This window comes from Suricata suricatta, chromosome 12 (assembly GCF_006229205.1).
Source record: "Suricata suricatta isolate VVHF042 chromosome 12, meerkat_22Aug2017_6uvM2_HiC, whole genome shotgun sequence".
NCBI classification, from domain to species: Eukaryota; Metazoa; Chordata; class Mammalia; order Carnivora; family Herpestidae; genus Suricata; species Suricata suricatta.
The window spans coordinates 71238564-71248512 of NC_043711.1; positions in this window are offsets into that span (position 1 = coordinate 71238564).

A 9949-nucleotide genomic window follows, 5' to 3' on the forward strand; every position below is an offset into this window, starting at 1 on the left:
ATCTGGTTCTGTGCTGACAGTGTGGAGCCTGTTTGAGATTCTCTCTCTGCCCCTTTCCCACTTGTGCTCGCTCTGCTCTCTCTCTCTCTCAAAATAAGTAAATAAACTTAAAAAAGAAAAGCCATAGTGATTGTACTAGATAGTTAGGGCTATGTTTGGATTAAGCAAAATTTTCAGAAAGACAAATTCCTGCTTTACCCCTGTCCCCAATCAAGCCTGCTTTCCCTGAGCAGTGTTTTGGTGTCATGCCCTCAATTTCTGGTGTCTGTCATTCTCAGAAAACAGTTGTACTCAGAATTCCATATATGTAAGATCCCAGTCTTTAAAATATCTATAATCATATAACCACACATATGTGGACATGTTTCATAACAAAATGCTAGGAAAAGCTTTGCTTAACCTGAGGGACTATCTTGCTGGCTCTACATGGGTAAAGTTAATCCTGTAGCTGAGTTTTCTCAGTCACCTTGGCTGTCACCGAGCTTGGCATCCAATTCTCAACTCAAGTAGTTGTGCTCAACCTGCTCATCTCCATTTATTATGTTTCCTTCCTGATCTTGGTCTTCTTCTTTTATCTCTATTTTCTTTGGTCCTGATATTTATCTATGTATATAATTTACCTGAAAGCCTCCTGAATATTTATAATAAATATATACTTAAGTAAATAACTGCGAGAAATTCCCATTATGATAATGAGCCCATGATGAGACAACCAAAACATAGATCTGACTAACTGAAACTTATTCAATAACACAATAAACGATACTTCAATTCAATTGCAGCCTTTCCATGGAAAGAACATTTCATGGCTTCTGCCTAACTATAGACTGTTTCTGTATTAGGTATAGATTAGACATTATCATGCATACAAATTGCCTGGGGATCTTGTGACATTGCAGGTTGTGATTTGGAAGGTCTGGGGCAACCTGAGTGTCCGTATTTCTATCAAGCTCCCCGGTGATGCCAATGCTGTTAGTCCCCAGACCTCATTCAGAGTAGCAAGGGGTAGAGTATAATAACGAGCCAGGGCTGTGATGATCAACTGGGACATTTAGACTTGACTTATTTGCTGCAGCGCTTTGGTAAATATGTGTGTGATGGATCCTTGAAAAGTCAGTTCAGAAAGCACCCGGGTCCATGTTGTTTTCACCCCTGCACACCAAGCTGTGCTAAGCCTCAATCAATGGCATCAATATCACATTTGTCTAAAACTGGCTCCTAGATTCTCTTTGCAGGTATGGACCTGAATTCCCATCCTACCTGTTAATTTTGCCATGGGCTCAGAGACATGAGGTTCCTAGGAAATCACCTGGTTCAGTCTCTCATCCAGGATGGGGAATTTCCCTGTCTCCTGTGACTGTCCAATGGACCCAGAAGGCTGTATTTGATTACCTTCAATGGCAGGGACCCACTAACTGTAAGGCAGCCTATTGCATCAAAAAATCACTTTTATAAAAACAAAACTTGGTTTTTTTTGGTGAGTCAAAGTCAACTTTCTTGTAACCTCCACCCACTGAACCTCATCTGCCACTTGCAGCATTTCAAGTCTGCTCTTATTCAAGTCAGCCTTGCCAGTATTGCAGACAGCTGTTATGCCTCCCTTCTCCTCTTCTCCAATTAGACCCTGCCAAGTCCTTCAGTTGCTGGGCTGAAAGGTCAGCATTTTTAGACCTTTCCCCACTTTCTTCTAAGCATGACGAAGTGTCAACATGACTCTTCAAAATGGTGCCCAATAGATTTTCAAAATAAATGAAAGATGGATCTTGAGATATTTGGAGACCCATGTTCATAGGAAGATTATTCACAATAGTAAAAATACAGAAACGACCCAGGTGTCCACCAATGGAATGGATAAGCAAAATGTAGTATACACATACAATGAAATATTATTTAGTTTTACAAAGGAGGGAAATTCTGACACATGCCATGACATGGATGAACATTGAGGACACTATGCTAAATGAAATGGCAGCCACAGAAAGACAAATGCTTTGACCACTTATATGAGGTCTCTAGAGTAGTCAAATTCACAGAAAGCAGAATGGTGGTTGCCAGGGGTTGGGAGAAGGGAGGAATGGGAAATTGTTTAAAAGGTACAGAGTTTCAGTTTGGGAAGATAAAAGTTCTGGAAATTGGTTTCACAACAATGTGAGTGTACTTAATATTGAAACATACACTTAAAAATGGTTAAGATGGCAATTTTTATGTTATGTCTATCTACCACAGTTTAAAAAAACAATGATGTCCAGACCTGGTCAGAACACATCAATTGTGTTAAGGCTAATGTTAAAGGCTATGATTTTTCCTTGAATGCTGATCTTCATTTCTTGTAATGCAGCCTCAGAATGTGGCCTAATATTTTTAGTAGCCACATTATACTATTAAGACATATTACACATGGGGTCTTTTAAAACTCCCAGCTCCTTTTTACATGAATTACTGCCAAACTATCCTAAGATAATGTAATTGACTTCTCTAGTTGTTACCTGCCTTTGAAAAAAATATCACCACTGCTGTGGATGCAATAGCCATATTACAGAAACTATACTTTCCCCTTTAAAGTTATTTTAAGTTTTTTATGCTTTAAATATATTTCCAAAAGAGAAAAGAATCTTTGATATATTCTGAGATCATTTTTAAATGATGCTTTTGAAAATTTGTGTATGTTATGACTAATACCTAAGGATCTAGAAGTTTATAGGTAGTATTTTTGCCAGTATTTTTCTGCTCAAGCAAGTGTTATTCTTGAGCCATTCTTGAGCTCTCTTGGCATAAAAACAATAATAAGAACAACTACTTACATTCCAAATGAAAAACTAAACTGAAGCATTGCAAACCTCCTCTTCTCATGTTTTCCATAACTCCTAATGTAGAGGAAGGCATCAGTAAAGGAACTATTGGAGCAGCAGTGTCAAACACAGACCCTGTCTTTTAATTTATTGAGAACCATTAACCCAATATGATATACTGTGACTGGAAACCCTGTGGATTTCGCACCATTGACAGGTGTAATCAGCTTTCTTTGACTCTCGCATTTATGTGAGTTGTGACATTTTCTCAGACAACTGAATATATTTAGCTCTCCTTTTTCCAAGTTCCAATAACCACTTTGATTCTTTTAAAAAATTTTTTTAGATCTGTAGGCAGATTTGGGTTTGCATGTGTTTGCAAAAGCTGAATGCAAACAAGATGAAAAGGTGCTACAGAATGAATCGTATTGTGGTAGTTTTCACGTGCTACCTACTTGTGAGAGTGTAATTTCTAGAGCCATTTGTTTAGGAGATGAAAAGGTATGTAAAAGCTCAGTCATACTTGGCAGTTATAGAAAACTGTTAGTTGCATTTATGTCAGTCAACTACAAATGGACCAATTTGGGTTTTGAAAAAATGCTATCCCAGAATATCTATGGGTCCAGGTGTTCAGGTGTCATTCACAGAACATAAAACTCACTATGTCATCACCACAAAAAGGAGGGTTAATGAATCAATTAGAAGTGTTTGAGAATGCCAATTTAACAGCAACTTGCATCCATGATTTTTGATTTTAAAAAAGACCCTCAATTGTAAGAAAAGGGTATATTTTGCAAGTAGAATCTTTTTCCCCAGTAAACTATGAAAATGGTAAAACTATATAAAACTGTGAAACATCATACAGAACCATTGGTTTTAATTCACGAAGTAAAATGAGGAAATTAATTCTATGGTGCCTACATTTTTGCATCTTGGTTGGGTTTTTTTGGGGTTTTTTTTGTTGTTGTTTGTTTGGTTGGTTTTTTTTTTGGTGTGTGACTTTCAGTGATTGGCCTGTCAAAGGGGCCATGGATGTGTAACTCTCTTTGTCCTGATAGCTTTCCACATAATGGCTGGGAGGCAGCATTGGGGCAGGATGCTGGCCCAATACCTGAGCTCAAGGCCAAACCAAAACAATGTTTTAAACAAAAGCTCATACAACATTTCTGTTGATAATATAAGAAATTCATAGTTTTGATTTCCAAAGAAAATTAATTCAGATCTCTTGTGTATGTAAAATGAAGCTTTGTAAAAAAGAATGGCTGGATCTACTCAATTTAAGCCTAAATGTATAAACTTGTGGCCTGGTTATGGTTGCTGTGAGAGGTATAACTTTATCCTGAAAATTTTTTTAATATTTATTTTTTGAGAGAGACAGAGACAGAGATAGAGACAGAGACCGAGAGGGGGAGGAGCAGAGAGAGAGGGAGACACAGAATCCAAATTAGGCTCCAGGCCCTGAGCTGTCAGCACAGAGCCTGATGCAGGGCTTGAACTCACAAACCATGAGACCATGACCTGAGCTGAAGTCAGACACTTAACCAACTGAGCCTCCCAGGCACCCCCATCCTAAAATTTTTAATGTCCAATTTGTTGCCCATACGTTTGTTTTTCTCAGAACTTCTTGTAACGTGGAAGAATGAGAATACTCCATGAAGGTGGTTGTATGTTCAGATGCTGTGCTTCCTTGGGGAGTTAGCAGGGCTGAGTTGCCAGGTGGTGATGTGGGAGAAGGAAAGACGAGCTAGTAGGACACCTAAGCATCCTTTGGTTCTGCTGGAAAGGAACAGAAAGCTACCACCGTCTGCTTTTCCATGAAAGAGGGCTCATGAACTTGCCTTAACTTCTCTGCAAGTTTCAAACAAGAAAAAGGAAGATATTAGAAGGTTTTTTTTTTTACATGTCCCTTTATATTTTGATCTTCTCTCTTATTTAGTGGAAAGAGGAAAGGTATTAGGGAGACAAGGAAGGGGGGGAAAGAAGTACCATCCTTTTGTTTGCTACTACAATCTACATACACTATTATCATCCCTTACAGGAATGCCCTTTACTCTGTAATGCTTAAGTCCAATGTTTTGGTGTCACCCAATATACTCTTGGCATCCGCAACAATACTTGGCATATCAATAACTATTTTCCTCAACATTTTGTAGAGAAAGTTTTCAAGCAGGGAAATTTGAATGAATTTTATGTGAACACCAGCATGTCCTCATCTAGATCCTCTCGTTAACCCTTCACTGTTTTGCTTTAGCATATATCCTGCCAGCCAGACATCCTCTATCCATCCATTAATCTCATTTAAAAACTTTTGTTTAAAGTTTATTTGAGAGAGAGAGCGTGCAAGTCAGGGAGGGGCAGAGACGGTGGAGAAAGAGAACTACACGGGCTCCGTGCTGTTAACACAGACCCCAACGAGGTGCTGGAGCTCATGAACCATGAAATCATTACCTGAGCAGAAATCAAGAGTTGGGGGCCTCGGGCCTCCTGGGTGGCTCAGCTGGTTAAGTGTCTGACTTTGGCTCAGGTCATGATCTCATGGTTTGTGGGTTCGAGCTTCACATTGGGCTCTGTGCTGACAGCTCAGAACCTAGAATCTCTTCAGATGCTGTGTCTCCCTCTCTGCCCCTCCCCCACTCGTGCTTATGTTCTCTCTTTCTCTCTCTCTCAAGACTAAATAAACAATAAAGAAAAAAAGAGTCATATGATTAAACGACTCAGGCATCCCAATCTCATTTTTAAAATGCGTTTCCAAGCTGGGGGTGCCTGGGAGGCTCTGAGTTGTTTAATTGTCCCAACTTTGGCTCAGGTCATGATCTGCGAGTTCACGAGTTTGAGTCCTACAACAGGCTTTCTGCTGTCAGTATGGAGCCTGCTTCAGATCCTCAGTCTCCCTCTCTCTTTGCCCCTCCCCTGCTTGCTCTCTCACTCTCTAAAAAAATAAAGTTAAAAAAAAATACATGCAGGGGCACCTGGGTGGCTCAGTTGGTTAAGGGTCCAACTTCGGCTCAAGTCATGATCTCTTGGTTCATGAGTTTGAGCCCCGCGTTGGGCTTTGTGCTGACAGCTCAGAGCCAGAAGCCTGCTTTGGATTCTGTGTCTCCCTCTCTCTCTGCCCCTTCCCCACTCATGCTCTGTTTCTCTCTGTCTCAATAAAAAATAAAAATAAAAAAAATTTTTTAAAATGCATTTCCAAACTGCAAATATCATTTTACTTTCCTCTATATACTTCAGCACTCATATATTAACTCAAGTTGAATATTACAATTTTGTCTCGTTTGAACATATACTAAGATGCACCAATCTTAAGTGCCCTAATCACTTTTGACAAATGCATACACCTGTGTAACCCAAACCCTTTTCATGATGCAGAACATTATCTCTCCCTTCAAAGAAGCCTCAAACTCCTCCCATTAATCTCCATTTTTCCACTGACATTTTCTTTTACCATAGTTTTGCCAGTCCTAGAACTTCATATAAACAGCTTCATATAGTTTGTAGTCTTCTGTGTCCAGCTTCTGTCATTATATTTTTGAGATTATCCATGTTGCTACATGTTAATGTAGGTCTCAAGTAATATTGATTTGCTGATTGTTATCACCATGCTGAAGGATTTAAGTTGTTGACCAAGTGTATTTACATACAATTATAGCTTGAGTGTCTTTTTTTAAGATGATTTTTTTTAAAGTTTATTTATTTTGAGTGAGAAAGAGAGAAAGCGCATGCTCATGGGGTAGAGAGAGGGACAGAGAATCCCAAGCAGGCTCACACCTTCAGCATAGAGCATGGTGTAGAGCACAAATCCACAAACTGAGAGATCATGACCTGAGTTGAAATCATGAGTTGGATCTTAACCAATTGAGCCACCCAGGTGCCCCTTGAATGTCTTATTAAGCCTTGGTGGGGGGAGTTGGTCAGGACTGCTGTTTGTTGATGACGTGGTAAAATAGGTCATTTTTTGTGGATAAAGTAAGATTAGGCACCGTTTTAAAATTAAAGATACCTAAGGACGGTTATGATTTGAGCCCATGAGAGCACCCAGGCCAGACAGCCACTGACCACAAACCTCTCCCCTTCTTACAGGTGTAGGTGTAATGGCTAAACATGGCACTTTCCACAGGAAAGTTTTTCTGGCATGTTCACTTGCTATACCCAAAGGCAGGATGTGACTTGGCCAAGGGGGAATCTGTGTGCTTGCGTTCTTTACACAGTAGTTCCCCATTCTTCAGAGAGGGAGGCTGGGAGTTGGCTGCGAGGAAGTGGAGGGCAAAACTTCCACTCGATGTCTGCCGCTGTAAACGTGACTGGCTTTTTGGGGGAGTACCAATTAGCTGGAAGAGTCCCAACAGAAAATTTTCAAAAGAATCCCCTCTAGTCCACAACTGTCTTCTTGAAACGTGGGTTCCCAAGCTCAGGAAGGGTGAAGGACACTGTGCTCTTTGGCAGAGAATTTTGTGTTTATTAACGAGTTCAGAGAACCAATCAGACAATTTCAACCCTTCAGAAATCTATGTGCTCTTTCTTATTAGTCAAGAGGGCTAAACACAGCTATGGCCTGGAGCTGACCCTGGCTTACATGCAGTCCAGATTACTACCTGGAGACACCTGAAATCTCAGGTAGCTCTTTCGGGTTAACCCAGGTGGCTGGATCTAAGCTCTTCAACTGGATCTAAACTCTTCAACTGAAGGCCTCAGCCGCCTTCCAAAGGCCTGTGTGAGGGACCAGCCACAGGGCACAGAATGAAAACAGGTTCAGACATGGAGAACTCCAAGGAGTGTGCAATAAGATCTCATCAGCCTTCATGAATTGTTCCCCCTCTCTCCCCTCCAAGCATTTTGCTTTTAAACCATTACTTAACACCCCAACGGGACATTTGGGAATAAAGGAGAGGAGGCATATAGGAGGTAGAGACTGGTTTGTTTGGAAACTTGGGTGAGAAAAGTCTAAATGCATTACAGTGGACAACTGAATGCCCTGCATTTAGGATGATTGCAAGGACTGGGGCACACGAAGAAAAAATGCCCAAGTTACTACTGCCTATGCCAGCTGCAAATTTGTTCTGCTCTTGAATACTTCCCTTCTAAAATATGGATTGTCTCACCAGTGATCATCAAGATGGGACATATTGCCATGAAGAAGGTACTTTTCTTAGGAGTATTTCCTGGGTGGTTAAAATGCCAAGATTGCTAAACCACTCTTGGTGGCTTTGAACTAATGTAAAGGGGTCAGCTAGGTACTCTATTCCCCAGTGTGATGAGATCTGGCACCAAAATTATTGTCCATTTGAGCCACCCATTAAATGCAGAAAATAACCACAACTTACCCAACCTTCTTTGCCCTCATAACTCAGTATACTGGAAACTATTTTTCCTTGACCCATTACAGCCCATCATGGCCCACAGCTCCAGAAGGCTCAAATCACGATCCTGCTCTGGAATAGTCATGCTTTTCCGAAGAACATTAAGAGCCAAAACCTTGTCTATCCTTCAGTGGAAATTAAGCTGTTCCCTAAAGAGGTCCCCTCAAACGCAGCAGCAGGTCCGCTGTGAGAGGGGTTGGCAAAGGCTTTGTCCAACCCGCAGATTTCCTTTGACCTTGGTTATGACCAGGAGTGTCGGTGTTAATTGCTGGCTCGCCTCAAGGTGGAAAATAGCATCACTTTCCACTGCCACTCCAGAGAAGTCAAGTTCTGCTTCTGAGCGATGGCGATGAGACAGACCCTTCCAGGCTCTTCTCTCGCCACCCAGAGAGCTGCTCGGAGGCCGCCTACAGGTGCAATCCCAGCACTGCGGCCTGGTCAGCGGGACCAGCCTGGTGTGAGCCAAAGCCCATCAGCATCTCCCTCAGCCCCTCCCCAAACCTGAGCAGACCCCAGTGTGTCGGTCGCCCTCCCCCACTCGGTTTCCCCTCGCCTCCGCCCTGGCACGATTTGTAAAGGAAACTGCCAGCCCTCCGGGACTTCGCAGACTTGGATTGGGAAGGGGGTGGGGCGCGGCCGAGGCTTCCCCCCGAATCTGCGGCAAGCCTGGCTCCGGGAAAGTTTTTCAAAGTTCCCAGCAGCGCCTGCCCAGGTCGCCTCCGCCGGGCGAGCAGACGGCGGCAAGCACGCCAGCCTCGCCGCCGCCGCCGCCGCCGCCTCTGCCGCTACTGCTGCCAGGAGCGCGCTCTGGGCGGCTCGCTTGCTCGCGGGAAGCGGGCCGGGCTCCCGGCGGGCAGGCCCTCCTCCTGGGGCAAAAGCCGCAGCTGACGCAGGCGGCTCGGAAGGCGGAAGCTGCCCCGTTCCGACTGCTCAGGCAGCGCCGCGGCGCCTACACCTGGGGCCCCGACGGGCGGGCACAGGCGCCCGACCCGAGGCGTCCGAGGGGGCTCCCGGTCATCCACAAGGCCCTGCTCGTCCCTGAGCAACGGGCCCGAGCAAGTTCCGCGCTGCACCCTGCCCCCCTTCCCGCCTGGCCAAAAGCTCCTGAGGGCGGGGGTCTGCGCTGGGCCCCGCGACGTCTAGGCCGTACCGCGCGTCGCTGAGGCACCCAGACCCTTCCAAGTTCCTCCCAGTACTCCCCCTCCCCATCAACCGGAGGGAGGGGGCGTGTCGCATAGACACGCCCCCTCATGAATATTAATAAGTGCGCATGCGCCGGTCTCGCGCGCTGGGTAGAGGTGGCCAGCCCGGGCCGCTGCTCCCAGACCGGCTCCCTGAGTCCCTCTCCGAGAGCCGGGCGGGCACGCGTCATTGTGTTACCTGCGGCCGGCCCGCGAGCTGGGCTCGGTTTTTTTTTTTCTACCCTCCTCTCTCCTTTCTAAGCAGCTGATCTGAAAGGGAATAAAAGGCTGCGCATAATCATAATAATAAAAGAAGGGGAGCGCGAGAGAAGGAAAGAAAGCCGGGAGGTGGAAGAGGAGGGGGAGCGCCTCAAAGAAGCGATCAGAATAATAAAAGGAGGCCGGGCCCTTTGCCTTCTGGAACGCGCCGCTCTTGAAAGAGCTTTTGAAAAGTGGTGTTGTTTTCCAGTCGTGCATGCTCCAATCCGCGGAGTATATTAGAGCCGGGACGCGGCGGCCGCAGGGGCAGCGGCGACGGCAGCACCGGCGGCAGCACCGGTCGGAGCACCAGCGCTAGCAGCAGCGGCGGCGTCCCGAGAGCCCGCGGCGCGCGGCGCAGCGA